The sequence below is a fragment of the Dipodomys spectabilis genome, unplaced genomic scaffold (genome assembly GCF_019054845.1).
Source record: "Dipodomys spectabilis isolate Male_0828 unplaced genomic scaffold, ASM1905484v1 ptg000069l, whole genome shotgun sequence".
Lineage (NCBI taxonomy): Eukaryota > Metazoa > Chordata > Mammalia > Rodentia > Heteromyidae > Dipodomys > Dipodomys spectabilis.
In genome coordinates this window covers 5,472,511-5,486,916 of record NW_024870746.1, presented here as the reverse complement: position 1 = coordinate 5,486,916, position 14,406 = coordinate 5,472,511, and positions in this window count along the sequence as shown.

The following is a 14,406-nucleotide window of genomic DNA, read 5'->3' as shown; positions in this document are numbered from 1 at the left end:
GCTCCCAACAGGGAAAATGAGTTGTACTAGTCACTTTTCTTCATCCTTTCTAGTTACACGTGTGTGTGTGTGTGTGTGTGTGTGTGTGTGTCCTGAGGCTTGAACTCAGGGCCTGAGTGCTATCCCTGAGCTTTTTTGCTCAAGGCGAGTGCTCTGCCACTTGAGCCATAGCTCCACTTCCAGCTTTTTTGGTGGTAGGAGATAAGAATCTCAAGGGCTTTCTTGTCTAGGTTTGGATACTATCTTATTTAACCCCTATACTGTCTTGAGAGGTAGTTAATTGTTCCCTTTGACCCAGAAAATGGAGTCTCAGTAAATGTACCTAAGGTCACATAGCAGGTGGCAGAGATCCTAGGGTCTGGCAGCATTGTGACATTATGCTCTTGCTACATGCTCCCTTCTGAACAAAAAGGTTGCTGATGCCGGGCATCATGGTGTATACCAGTAATCCTAGCACTCTGGAGGCAGAGGTAGGAGGATCTTGATTGAAAGCCTAGCCTAGGTTACATGCATAACAAGGCTGTCTTAAAAAAGAAAAAGAAAATGGGTGTAAACTGTAAGTTTATGCCCTCTGGGCAGATGAAATGAGGCTGTAGTCAAAGCCAGGATTGTAGCTCACTGGTGGTGAGCCTTTCCTAACATGCCAGGACTTTGGTCCAGAGAACACAGGTGGGGCATTTCTAGCTAGGATAATGGGGAAAATTAAAATCAATGAAAAGAGAAAAGCCTTTGAAGTCATGCTGGAAACTCTGGTGTCCTCTAAGCTGAGAACCCATGGGTGCTAAGGAAGGGAGTGAAGGGATCAAAAGGGATCTAAAAAGTTGACAGGGCTGGGGGGCCGTGACTCACGCCAGTAATCCTAGCTACTCAGGAGGCTGAGATCTGAGCATCACAGTTCAAAGCCAGCCCTAGCAGAAGTCCTTGTGAGATTCTTATTTCCAGTTAACCACTCAAAAAAATCGGAAGTGGTGCTGTGGCTCAAGTGGTAGAGTGCTAGCCTTGAGCACAAACAGGCTCAGGTACAGTGTTCAGGCCCTAAGTTCAAATCCCACAACCGACAAAAAGAATAAAAAGTTGACTGGATGGGCAGCTTTAAGAACAGAAATCCCAGTAGGCACTGGGTCATTTGAGGATGTGCACACACACCGTCTAAGACCAACACCTGGGGGCGCCAGAACTCCCCTCTGGAGAGGGCCTGGAGAGGCCACGGCGCACCGCGGGCAAGGATCTGTGCGGCACTGCAGAGCCCTGTGCCCGAGCGCAGGCTGAGAACCGCGAGGCTGCGTGCGGCGCTGGGGCTGGGGAGCCCGTGGCCCCTGGCAAGAAGGACCTAGGGCCAGAAAGGCAAGTCAGCAAACATTGCCGAAATCCCACCCCGCGGGAGAAGCTGCAGTTACATGGGCGCACGTGGCTCTGCCAGGGGGTGCTCGGGCCCCCACTCTACTCAGCCGGCCTCCTGGGATTACTTTGAATCTATTTTTTAATTGTTACAATGTAGCCCATCCTCTGTAGGAAAAGCTGAAAGCCCAGATACGACCTTTCAGAATGACTTTTCAATCAGATTTTCCTGATTTTCTAACTCAGCTTGTAGTTTACTTAGTTAAGATCTCATGGCGGGCCTCCCACCCTCTTTCCCTCTGTCCTTCCCTTCCTATCTCCCTTCCTCTTTTCTTTCCCTTCCTTCTTTCTCTTGCTCTCCCTCTCTCCCTCGTTCTTTCTCTCTTTTTTCCCTATTTTCTTCTCTTCCTCCCTTTCTCCTCTTCTGCCCTTCTCTCTGCCCTTATCTGTTGTTGTTATTATTTTTTTGTTGCTTATGGGGCTTGGACTCTGGGCCTTGTGGCTGTCTCTGATCTCTTCAGTTCAAGGCTAGCACTCTACACTTGAGCCACAGTGCCACATTCGGTTTTCTGGTGGTTTATTGGAGATAAGAGTGTCATGGACTTTCCTGCCTCGGCTGGCTTTGAACCTCGATCCTCAGATCTCAGCCTCTTGAGTAGCGAGCCACTGGTGCCCGGCTTCCCTGTTATTTTTGTTGGGCAGGGTCTCCTATGTAACGCAGACTGGCCTTCAAGTTGAAATCTCAAGTGCAGACATCATAGGTATGTACCAACAAGCCTAATTTCACTGTGGTTTAAATTTGAGTCTGATTTTCTCAGTTAACACTTATAAAGCATTTTCCAATGTCACTTCAAAGTTTGTTAATGTTATTTAAAAATAACATTATTTTGTCTGTTTTTGTAATATTTGACCATTACAGAGTGTAGAAAAAAGAAAATAAAATTCCACAAACTTCACAATGAGTGCCCCCCCTTTTTGTTGTTGTTGTTGGTTGTGGGGCCTGAACTCTGGGCCTGGAAGCTGTCTCTCAGCTCTTTAGCTCAAAGCTAGTGCTCTACCACTTGAGCCACAGTACCACTTCCAGCTTTTTCTGCTTAAGTGGTGCTGAGGAATCAAACCCAGGTCCTCAGGCATGCAAGGCAAGCGCTCTACCACTGAGCTACCTTCCCAGCCCCTCTCACTTTTTCTTTTATGGTGATATTGGGGTATGAACTCTGGGCCTTGTGCTCACTCAGCTTCCTTACTCAACTGGTGCTTTACTACTTGAGTCATGCTTTCAACCTGAGTTTTTGAGGGCTGTTTTAAAGATAGAATCATGGACTTTCCTGCCTGGCCTGGCTCTAAACCTGTTCTTCCATCTCAGCCTCTGGAGTAGCTAGGCTTACAAGCATAAGCCACCAGTGCCCAGCCTCACACTCCCAGCTTGAGGCTTTGAACTCAGAGCTTTCTACTACTTGAACTACACTCCCACCCTCACTCCTTTTTTTTTTTTTTTTTTGCTTTGATTATTTTCAGATAAGGTCCTATTTCCAGGGCCAGTCCCAGACAAGATCATCTTACCCATCCCTCCCTTATAGCTGGGATTACAAGGTTGAACCACTACATCTGGCCTGCTGGTTAAAATTCTGGCCTTGCTAAGTTTTTTGCCCAAGCTGGTCTTGAACCATAATTCTTCTAATCTCCATCTCCCCTCTGGCTGGGATTACATGTGTGAACCACTGTACTTGGACCCTCAGCAATCAATCAAACTATAAATTATTTTTCAATTTTCAAATACCTCATACATGTATATGTAAATGATACATATGTATGTATTCAAATAAGCATATTTCTGCTGGCTGTTATATATAATGTTTTGTGGGTTAGGACACAGGGCATTTGCCGAGCATTTATGAGTAGTTGGGTTCAATCTCCAGTACTACAAAAATGAATAAAAAATAATGCTTCCTGGAATATATTTGTTTGTACACATCTCTTGAGCATTTCTATGAAATAAATTCCAAGAAAAGGGGCTAAGAATGTGGCTTAGTGGTAGAATAATTGCCTAGCATCCATAAAGCTCTGGGTTCAATTCCTTAGTACCATATAAACAGAAAAAGCCAGAAGTGGGGCTGTGGCTCAAGTGGTAGAGTGCTAGCCTTGAACAAAACAAGTTCAGAGACAGTGCCCAGGTTCAAGCCCCAGGACTGGCAAAGAGCAGTAGGAGAAGGAAGAAGAAGAAAGAGGAAGAGGGAGGAGGAGGAGGGAGGAGGAGGAGGAGGAGGAGGAGGAGGGGGAGGAGGAGGAGGAGGAGGAGGAGGAGGAGGAGGAGGAGGAGGAGGAGGAGGAGGAGGAGGAGGAGGAGGAGGAGGAGGAGGAGGAGGAGGTTTATTTTTGCCAGTCATGGGGCTTGAACTCTGGGCCTGGGCTGTCCACTCTGGGCCTGGGCTGTCCCTCAGCTCTTCAGCTCAAGGCTAGCACTCTACCACTTGAGCCACAGTGCCACTTCCAGCTTTTTCTTTTTTTTTTTTTTTGGGGGGGGGTGTGGTCCGGTCGTGGGGCCTGAACTCTGGGCCTGGGCACTGTCCCTCAGCTATTCAGCTCAAGGCTAGCACTCTACCACCTGAGCCACAGTACCACCTCCGGCTTTTTTCTTTTTTTGCTTATGTGGTTCTGAGGAATTGAACCCAGGGCCTCATGCATGCAAGGCAAGTGCTCTGCCACTGAGCGACCTTCCCAGCCCACTTCCAGCTTTTTCTGCTTATGTGGTGCTGAGGAATTGAACCCAGGGCCTCATGCATGTGAGGCAAGCACTCTACCACTGAGCCACCTTCCCAGCCCCACCAAGTTATTATTTTTAATGTTTTAATCTACATTTTTATTTTTATTTATTTTATTTTATTTTTTGGGTCCGGTCATGGGGCCTGAACTCTGAGCCTGGGCACTGTCCCTCAGCTCTTCAGCTCAAGGCTAGTGTTCTACCACTTGAGCCACAGCACCACTTCCAGCTTTTTTTTGCTTATGTGGTACTGAGGCATCGAACCCACTGAGCCACCTTCCCAGCCCCTTAATCTACATTTTAAAAAGAGAATTTTGAAAAGTGTTTTTGTTAAAAAAAAGTTCATGTATATAGAGTGTTATTCTACAGGTATATTCTACAGGAACCTTTTTTTTTTTTTTTTTGCCAGTCCTGGGGCTTGAACTGTGGGCCTGACCACTGTCCCTGAGCTCTTTGATGGTCAAGGCTAGCACTCTGCCTGAGTCACAGCACCATTTCTGGCTTTTCTGTGTATGTGGTACTAAGGAATCAAACCCAGGGCTTCATGCATGCTAGGCAAGCACTCTACCACTAAGCCACATTCCTAGCCCCCATTTCTATTCTTTTTACTTTTGTTGTTGTTGTTGGTGGTGGTGGTGGTGGCCATGGGGCTTGAACTCAGGGCCTGAGTGCTGTCCCTGAGCTTAAGGCTAGTGCTCTACTGCTTTAAGCCACACTTCCATTTCTGGTTCTTAAGTGGTTAGTTGGACATACGAATCTCACAGGGACATTTCTGCCCAAGCTAGCTTTGAACTGTGATCCTCACATCTCAGCTTCCTGAGTAGTTAGGATTATAGGCATGAGCCATGGGTGCCTGGCTTTGTTTTTTTCTTGAGGAGGAAAAGGCTATCTTTTCCTTACTTTTTAATTTTTTTTTTTTTTTTTTTTTTGTCGGTCGTGGGGCTTGAACTCTGGGCCTGGGCGCTGTCCCTCAGCTCTTCAGCTCATGGCGAGCGCTCTACCACTTGAGCTACAGTGCCACTTCCGGTTTTCTGGTGGTTTATTGGAGATAGGAGTCTCACGGTCTTTCCTGCCCGGGCTGGCTTTGAACCTCGATCCTCAGATCTCAGCCTCCTGAGTAGCTAGGATTACAGGCGTGAGCCACCAGCGCCCGGCTAGTTTTTAAAATTTTTTAATTTAAATTTTCTATTTGTAGCTATTAAACCATATGTTTTATGAATATTTGATAAAGGATGTTTAGTATACTCCCCCAGCTTCATTAAAGTATAGCTGACAAACATAATAATGGCATATACATTTAGAGTATAATGTGATGTTTTGATATTTATATATGTTGTTAATCAAGCTAATTAATGTACCTAGCACATTTTTTATGGAAAACATTTAGGATTCTTTTTTTTTTTTTTCAGTCGTGGGGCCTGAACTTTGGGCCTGAGTGCTGTCCCTCAGCTCTTCAGCTCAAGGCTAGCACTCTACCACTTGAGCCACAGTGCCACTTCTAGCTTTTTCTGCTTATGTGGTGCTGAGGAATCCAACTCAGGGCCTCATGTATGCAAGGCAAACACTCTACCACTGAGCTACCTTCCCGGCCCCCATTTAGGATTCTATAATTAAAAAAATACACAAGCTGGGCACTGGTGGCTCACCCTATAAGCCTAGCTACTCAGGAGGCTGAGATTTGAAGATTACAGTTTAAAGCCAGCCTGGGCAAGAAAGTCCCTGAGACTCTTATCTCCAACTAACCACCAGCAAACTGGAAGTGGCCCTATGACTCAAGTTGTACAGTGGTAGCCTTGAGCTGAAGAGTTCAGAGACAGTGCCCAGGCCCAGAGTTCAAGCTCCACGACTGACCAAAACAAACAAACCAACAACCGTTCCCCACCCCCCCCCACACACACAATTTTCCAATATACATCACTATTAATTGCAGTCACCTGCTGTAGGATAACTCCTTAAAACATTTTTATCCTGTAAAACTGAGAATTATATCCTTTACCCTCCCAACAACTTACTTTTTCTGTCATTGTGTTGTCAGGGTTAACCTGGAATTCCTGGGCACAAGCCATCCTCTTGTCTCCAGTGTTCCTGGGACTAAGGACCAAACCATCCTCCAGACTTTGGGTTCACTAGGCAAGTGCCTATCACTTGCCACACCTAGTTCTTTGTTTAGTGTCTTTCTAACTTTTGCCCAAAAGTTATAAAAAAACTTTCTCCCAAAAGAAGACCTGTCTCTTTCCTGAGTAGGTGGGTCAAAGATGTGTGCCTCCATATGCAGTCCCCCAATATACTTGTGTATGTGTGTGTGTGTGTGTGTGTGTGTATGTGTGTGTGTGTGAGAGAGAGAGAGAGAGTGAGAGAGTGAGCAAGAGAGAGACAGAGACAGACAGAGAGACAGAAAGATTAACTCAGGACCTGGCACTTGCTGAGCTGGTACTCTAATACTTGAACTATACTTCCTGGTTTTAAATAACTAACCTCCTCCACATCTAGTTCCTTCCAATATACTGTGTGTGTGTGTGTGTGTGTGTGTGCATGCACGTGCAGGTGCACGTGTGAGTATGCTGCTATGGCTTATACTCTCAGTGGCTGGGCAGGCATTGTGTTCCACTTCTGGTCTTTTGGAGATAAGATTCTCATGAACTTTCCTGGCTGGGCTGACTTCAAACCTTGATCCTCAGATCTCAACCACCTGAGTAGCTAGGATTATAGGTATGAGCCACTGGCACCAGGCTTCAATTTTTTTTTTTTTTTTTTTTTGTCAGTCATGGGGTTTAAGAGCCCTGGCCTGGGCTCTGTCCTTGAGCTTTTGTGCTCAAAGCTAGTGTTCTGCCACTTTGAGCCACAGCTCCTCGTCTGGTTTTTTGGTGGTTAGTTTGAGATAAGAATCTCTCAGACTTTTCTACCAGGGCTGGCTTCAAACCCTGATCCTCAGATCTCAGTTTCCTGAGTAGGTAGGATTACAGGTATGAACTATGAGTACCTGGCCTTCAATATACTTTTAATGGCTGAGTGTATAAACAACTCATGTAGCCAATCTTCTCTGAGCATTCAGATTATTTTTCAGGCTATTTTTTGGTAAATAATACTACAGTAAGTAGTTAAAATATTTTATAATAAAATACCCCTCTGTATAACTAATGAAAGCTAATAAAAATACATTTTTTTCCAGGCAATTTTTGGGATGAAATTCTGACTATTCCCCTGCTGACTGACTGTATATTTTGCAGTGTTAACTGTTGTCCCTGATCTGGTCATCCCTGTCCCCAGAGGATGACTTCGCACCTTTCTGTCTTCCAGCCTCCCCTTTTTCGAGCTGTGGAAGTATTTCCTACCTCACACAGACTCTGCTCACTGGGGCTTGCTTGAACCCAGGGCCTGGGCTTTTTTGCTCATGGAACTCTACCACTTGAGCCATAGCTCCACTTCCGGCTTTTCAGGAGATTATTGGATGTAAGAGTCTCACGTACTTTCTTGCCTGAGCTGGCTTCAAACCCTAATCCGCAGATCTCAGCCTCCTGAGCAGCTAGGATTATAGACCTGAGCCACTAAAGCCCACTGCCCTGCACATTTCTAACCCATTGGCCACTTCCCAGTCCTCAACTCACTTGACCTCTTTCTCACAGATGACTAGTTCTTCTCAGCCAATATTGCTGATTCTTCTTCTCCCTCTGTCCAAGATTGAAGTAACACTCCAGGCTCAGTTCTCTGTGGACACTCGAGTCCTAAGAAGCTTCCTCTGGTCTCCTGGCTTTAAATACTGAGTGCTTTGGTGGTGACTTTATACCTTCAGCTAGTTCTTCTGCCCTGAGTGCCAGACCTACAGATCTAATGGCCTCCTTCTCTGCTTATAATCTTCCCATCCCAGCTGATGACATTATCCTTTCTCCAAGGTGCTTAGTCCTGAATCCTGGAGGCATCTTTGTCCATCCTCTCATTCAATCTACTCACAAATCCTGTCTGGATTTCAATTTTATAATTTTTATATAAGTTTATATAGATTATTGTTAGGGTTTGGCATGGTGATATTTATCTATAATCTCAGTACTCTGGAGGCTAAGGCAGGAAGATCTGGAGTTTCAGGCCATCTTCGGCTATATAGGGAGACAGGTTCTCAAAACAAACAAAAAGCCGGTGCTGATGGCTTATGCCTGTAATCCTAGCTACTCCGGAGGCTGAGATAACTGAGGATCACAGTTCAAAGCCAGCTCAGCGAGGAAAGTCCATGAGACTCCTATCTCCAATTAACCACCAGAAACCCCCCCAGAAGTGGTTCTGTAGCTCAAGTGGTAGAGCACTTTACCTTGAGTTGAAGAGCTCAGGGACAGTGCCCAGGCCCAGAGTTCAAGCCCACAACAGACAAAAAAAAACAAAAACCCAAGCGTGGCTCAAGTTGTACAGCATCTCTTAGCAAGCAGGAAGTACTGAGTTCAAATCCCACTGCTATATAAAAAAAATAAAGAATGATTTGAATATTTTTAAAAAAAATTTGTTGTAGGACTTGAACGCAGGGCCTGGGTACTGTTCCTGAGCTCTTTTGCTGAAGGCTCTACCACTTTGAGCCATAGCTCGACTCCTGGTTTTCTGGAGGTTAATTGGAGATAAGAATCTCACAGAGCCGGGTGCTGGTGGCTTACGCCTGTAATCCTAGCTACTCAGGAGGCTGAGATCTGAGGATCGAGGTTCAAAGCCAGCCCCGGCAGGAGAGACTGTGAGACTCCTATCTCCAATAAACCACCAGAAAACCGGAAGTGGCGCTGTAGCTCAAGTGGTAGAGTGCTCGCCTTGAGCTGAAGAGCTGAGGGACAGCGCCCAGGCCCAGAGTTCAAGCCTCACGGCTGACAAAAAAAAAAAAAAAATAAAGAATCTCACAGAGTTTCCTTCCTGGTCTGAATTGTGGTCCTCAGATCTCAGCTTCCCAAGTAGCTTTACAGTAGGATTACAGGCATGAATCACCAGTGCCCAGCTGAAAAAATCTTTTGTAAATCAAATCTTTTATACATTGCATCCTGTCAGGGTATACATGTTTTCTGTTGTTTTATTTTGTTTTTAACCAGTCCTGGGGCTTGAACTCTGGGTCTGGTTACTGTCCCTGCATTCCTTTTGCTCAGGTCTAGCACTCTACCACTTTGAGCTTTTTCTGTGATTAAATGGAGGTAAGTGTCTCTTATGGACTTTCCTGCCTGCCTGGCTTCGAACTATAATCCTCAGATCTCAGCCTCCTGAGTAGCTAAGATTATAGGCATGAGCCACTGGAGCCCAGCTTGGAGTGGGGTGGGGTGTTTAATTGTAATTAGTCCACAGACGTACACAAATGTATTCTTATGAAACTCACCACTATATTACTCTCTCCTATTCTATTCTCTCTTCTAAAAACAATTTCAACAGGTTTCACTGTTTATTTTATACATCCTCATCTACTCTCTTTGTTAGCCCACCCCCACACTGAAGTCCACTCTCCATTGTAAGTCTGTTTTGTTTTCTAGTCATTCTTTGTTGTTTTTTTTTTTTTTTTGGTCGGCCGTGGGGCTTGAACTCTGGGCCTTGGCACTGTCCCTCAGCTCTTCAGCTCAAGGCGAATGCTCTACCACTTGAGCTACAGCGCCACTTCCGGTTTTCTGGTGGTTTATTGGAGATAGGAGTCTCACGGTCTCTCCTGCCCGGGCTGGCTTTGAACCGCGATCCTCAGATCTCAGCCTCCTGAGTAGCTAGGATTACAGGCGTGAGCCACCAGCGCCCAGCTCTTTGTTGTTTTTTTAAAACTGCACATTAATTGCATCAAAAATGACTTATTTATTTATACTTTTTAAAATTTTTTCCTCATTTTTATTTATTTTAGTATATGTGTTGCCGAAGCAAACACAGCATTTTTATTTTAAAAAATTGCCAGAAGTAGGTGGGTGTTGGTGGCTCATGCCTGTAATACTAGCTACTCAGGAGGCTGAGATCTGGGGGTCATAGTTTGAAGCCAGCCAGGACAAGAAAGTCCTTGGGACTTTAATCTCCACTTAACAACCAAAAAGGTACAAGTAGAGTTATAGCTCAAGTGGTAGAGTACTAGCCTTGAGAAAACAGCTCAGAGACAGAGCCCAGGCCCTGAGTTCAACTCTCAGGACTGGCACAAAACAAAACATCTTTTTTTTGTGTGTGTGTGTGTGTGTGTGCCAGTCCTGGGGCTTGTACTCAGGGCCTGGGCACTGTCCCTGAGCTTCTTTTGCTCAAGGCTAGCACTCTACCACTTGAGCCACAGCACCATGTGGTACTGAGGAATCAAACCAAGGGCTTCATACATGCTAGGCAAGACTCTATCACTAAGCCACATTCCCAACCCACAAAACTTACCTTAAAAAAATTATCTGCAAGTAGTTGTACAAAAGGATTCCAGCTCAACATGTACATTTATGAATACAGTTCATCTTGATCAGTGCTATCTTCTGCATTATTCTTCTCAACTTTTTACTTTTTGAGATTTTTGTCTCTCTATATTGTCCAAGATGGAATCAAAAGTCCAGGATTCAATAGATCCTTTCATCTCAATCATCTGATTAGCAGGAACTACAGACTCACACCACTATGCCCAGTTCCAAAGATTTATTTAAATCTTTAAAGTACGTGTGGAATCTAGTCTATTCTCACCACCACTCTGCCCCCATTATGTGGGGTCCTGGATAACACAATCCAGGTATGAATTTCCTCACTGATCTCCTGTGCCTCTCCTGCCCAGTTCACCCTCCATACAGCAGAAACTGATCCTCTAAGTTTGGCTGTTGCTCTGCTCAATAACCTCAGAGCCAAAGTCTTTATAATGGCATGCAAAGCCTGACATGAGAAACCCACTACCAGTGGCCACCATGCCCCTCATTCTTATCATGCACATGTTTGCCACAGGATTCTTGCATCAGCCCCCCTCCCAATTCCCCTCAACCCCACAAGGTCTTCTGTATCTCACTTTTTTTTTTTTTTTTTTTGTTGGTCGTGGGGCTTGAACTCTGGGCCTGGGTACTGTCCCTATGCTCTTCAGCTCAAGGCAAGTGCTCTGCCACTTGAGCCACAGCGCCACTTCTGGTTTTCTAGTGGTTATTGGAGATAAGAGTATCATGGACTTTCCCGCCCGGGCTGGCTTTGAATTGTGATCCTCAGATCTCAGCTTCCTGAGCAACTAGGATTACAGGCAGGCGTGAGCCACCAACGCCCTGCTCGTATCACACATATTTACATGCTTCATTCCCTTGCTTTCTTCATGCCTCTATTCGAATGAAACCGGCCAGTAAAACTTTCCTTAATTAAATATTATAAAGTAACACTGTCTCACGGACTTTCCTGATCCTGCTGGCTTTGAACTGCAATCCTCAGATTTCAGCCTCCTGAATAGCTAGGATTACAGGCTTGAGCCACCGGTGCCCAGCTGTTTGAGACTTTATTAATATTCCACAATACTGTGAAATATGTGAAATTTATGTAATCACCTAATCTCAATTTTAAAAAGAAAAGAAAAGTGAGGGAAGGGATGGGTTAGGAGCGATGGGTGACAATGTTGTCAGACACCTTGTATTCATATACTGTTTTGTAAAATGGAAACTTCTTTGCAACTATTTAAAGATAATAATAATAATAATAGTTAAAAAGAAAACACTAAAAATATTTAAAATAGGATGGCAAACAGATAAATACACAAATCAGATCAATAAAAAATTAATTAGCTAATAAAATCTCAGTGTGATTCACACTTTCAGTGTTGGAATATATCATTATGAACTTTGCAACTTAATTAGAATGTATCATTTCTAGGTAATAATCTACTTATAATACTCTCAAAAATTGTAACAAAGATTTGACCTTCAAATAAACATATTATGTGAAGAAGAAAAAAAAGACACTACCTTTTGCCCTGGTCTGAGTGAAAATGAGCTCCTCTTCTGTCTTTGAGTAGCTGGGATTACAGGTATATACTACCACATTTGGCTCTGTTTTCAATTCTTTGCCCTTCTCCTTGTCTGTGTGTTTTGTTTTAGCTGTACTAAGCCCCTCCATGACTAGTACGCCATGACTAGTCCAGGTCACTTTCTTTTCCATGTGGTCCAGTAGCCCACAAGAAAGAGGGAGGAAATGAACCAGGGTCCTCTACCTCTCAGCTTCTCCAGAGCCTCAGTATCCCCTGACTCTACCTCCCTCTTAGGGCGGCCACTGAAAAGCAGGTGCTCTTGCTCCTAGCCTTCCTCTTTGACTCTGAGGGGTTGGACCTCCTCCCAACTGGGTCCAGGCCTCAGGCCCTTCCACTTCTTGTGTCGATTGTGTCTCGTACCAGGCGGTGCCAGCTGGCAGGCTTCACCGGAGACTGAGGTGGCACGAATATGGGGGAGGGGGAGGAAGTGGGCAGGGACCCAAGGATGTGAGAGGTGATAGTCAGAGCTGGGTGGTCAGAGCTGGGTGGCTGGCATGGCAGTGCCATGGGCCAGGCAAAAACTAGGCAGCACAATCTCCGGTCTTCCAGTGGAGGTGGGGAGGTGCCAGCCCCCTGGCTGCTCCCATCCCTGGCAAATCCAATCCTCTCCCCACCACCTCCTTTCCTCTACCCTCACCCCTTAAGCTGCCCTGACTAATTCTTCTTGGTCTCTTTAAGAGCCGCCTGGGAACTGGGACACTGGAGGGGGCTGGCAGGCACCCCCACCCCTCCCATGCTCAACCCAGCTCCAGCTCCACCCCTGCTCTGTACAGACTCTGCTGGAAGTCTTGAAGCCTGGGTTAGGGTCTCCACTGCTGGGCCCAGGGGTAAGGCTTGAAAGTGGTGGGGAAAGGGACCATGGTCCCTGGGGTGGGGTTTGGAGGGGTGTTACCCCATTCTGGGGCCATACACATGGAGTGTCTGTGTACCAGTTTAACAGCAAGGGGTGGTCTTCTGGACTCAGAGTGGGGGAGGGGCAGCTCCAGGGACCTGGAGGGGCAAATATTGAGGGGCAGGATGCCCGTGTCTCCTCACTCCCCCCCCCATCTCATTTCCCCTGGGACTAACATTTGCTAAACTTCTTCAGCCCTTCTCTGCTCCTCTCACAATCAAAGACCTAGAGCTGACACGCCATCTTCTCACCTGTAGGGCAACTGAGGCTAGACAAACTAGAAGCAATGGGACTGACACACACTGCAGCAGGGAAGCTGGAGAGTAGGCTGGGGGAGGGCTCTCTCCTTGACTTCCCCAAGAACAAGTGACTGGAATGTCCAGACCACCCCAGTGAGTTTCCCACTACAGCCAGAGCCGCCATTTTGGGACTTTGCTCGTTCATCAGGACCCCTCAAGCCCTCTCTAGAGGTCCTCAGACCTGTGTGCCAAAGCCAGGAAAGGCCCCCTAACTCAGACCAGTAGACTCCCCAAGGTCCTTGTATCATTTCAGAAATGCAGCCCTTTTCCATGGGCTGAATTCCCCTAAAAGTGGAAGAGCTGGGCTAGGGACCCGAGAACCTGCGATGGGAATGTGCAATCTTCCTGCAGCTCAACGTCCCTCCTTCACCTTCAGTCCCAGTTCAGCTGCCTTTAGTCCCTGCCATCTCATCTCATGTACCCATATTGGGCAGCAGAGCCAGAACAAGCAGGCAGGGTACTGAGGGTCAGGAAGGATGGAGTGTCCGGAAATGGGGGTAGGAGGCTGGAAGGGGTGATGACAGTTTTGCTGAGTCTGCTTCTGCTTTCAACACATGGCATGCCCTCCCTGCCCGTCCCCAGAAGGAAATACTTACCCACCACCCCAACCTAGACTCAAAAGGAAACCAGAATTGACCTGTTAAACCTTCTACCCGGGGCCAACTCTAGCCCATTCACTTCCTTCTTCCTAAAAATACAATAAAGTCTACAGAGGAGCCAAGCTGCTCCTTGATAGGGTAGAAAGCCCTTCTTTTACTTTCATAAGTCAGGCAGGTCCGGGACCCTGCCTGGCTGGAATCATATAGTCAGTTTCTAGGCAGTCAGGCATAGGACCCAGGGTTTTTGCTTCTCAGCCCGTAGTACTCTTTTATCACTCTGCCCTTCTATATGTGGACAGAGGCCAGTCTAGAAGGGGTTTTTTTTAAAAAAGTTTCTCATTTGACCAGAAGAAGTGGAGGTCTTGAAGGGACAGAAGGACATTTTAGTGATAGGGTTACTTAGGATCACAGATAAAGGGGACACCAAGCCAGCTCCTGAAGCCATCATTCAAACCTCTGCCTACCTCTGATGTTTCCCAGATGAGAACAAAATCCAGCTCAGTTCTGTTTCTTTTTCTATCTAGTCTAGACCTTTGGAAAGTCCTTTTTGAAGTCTGCCCACTAGCTCTCCTCTTACAGCA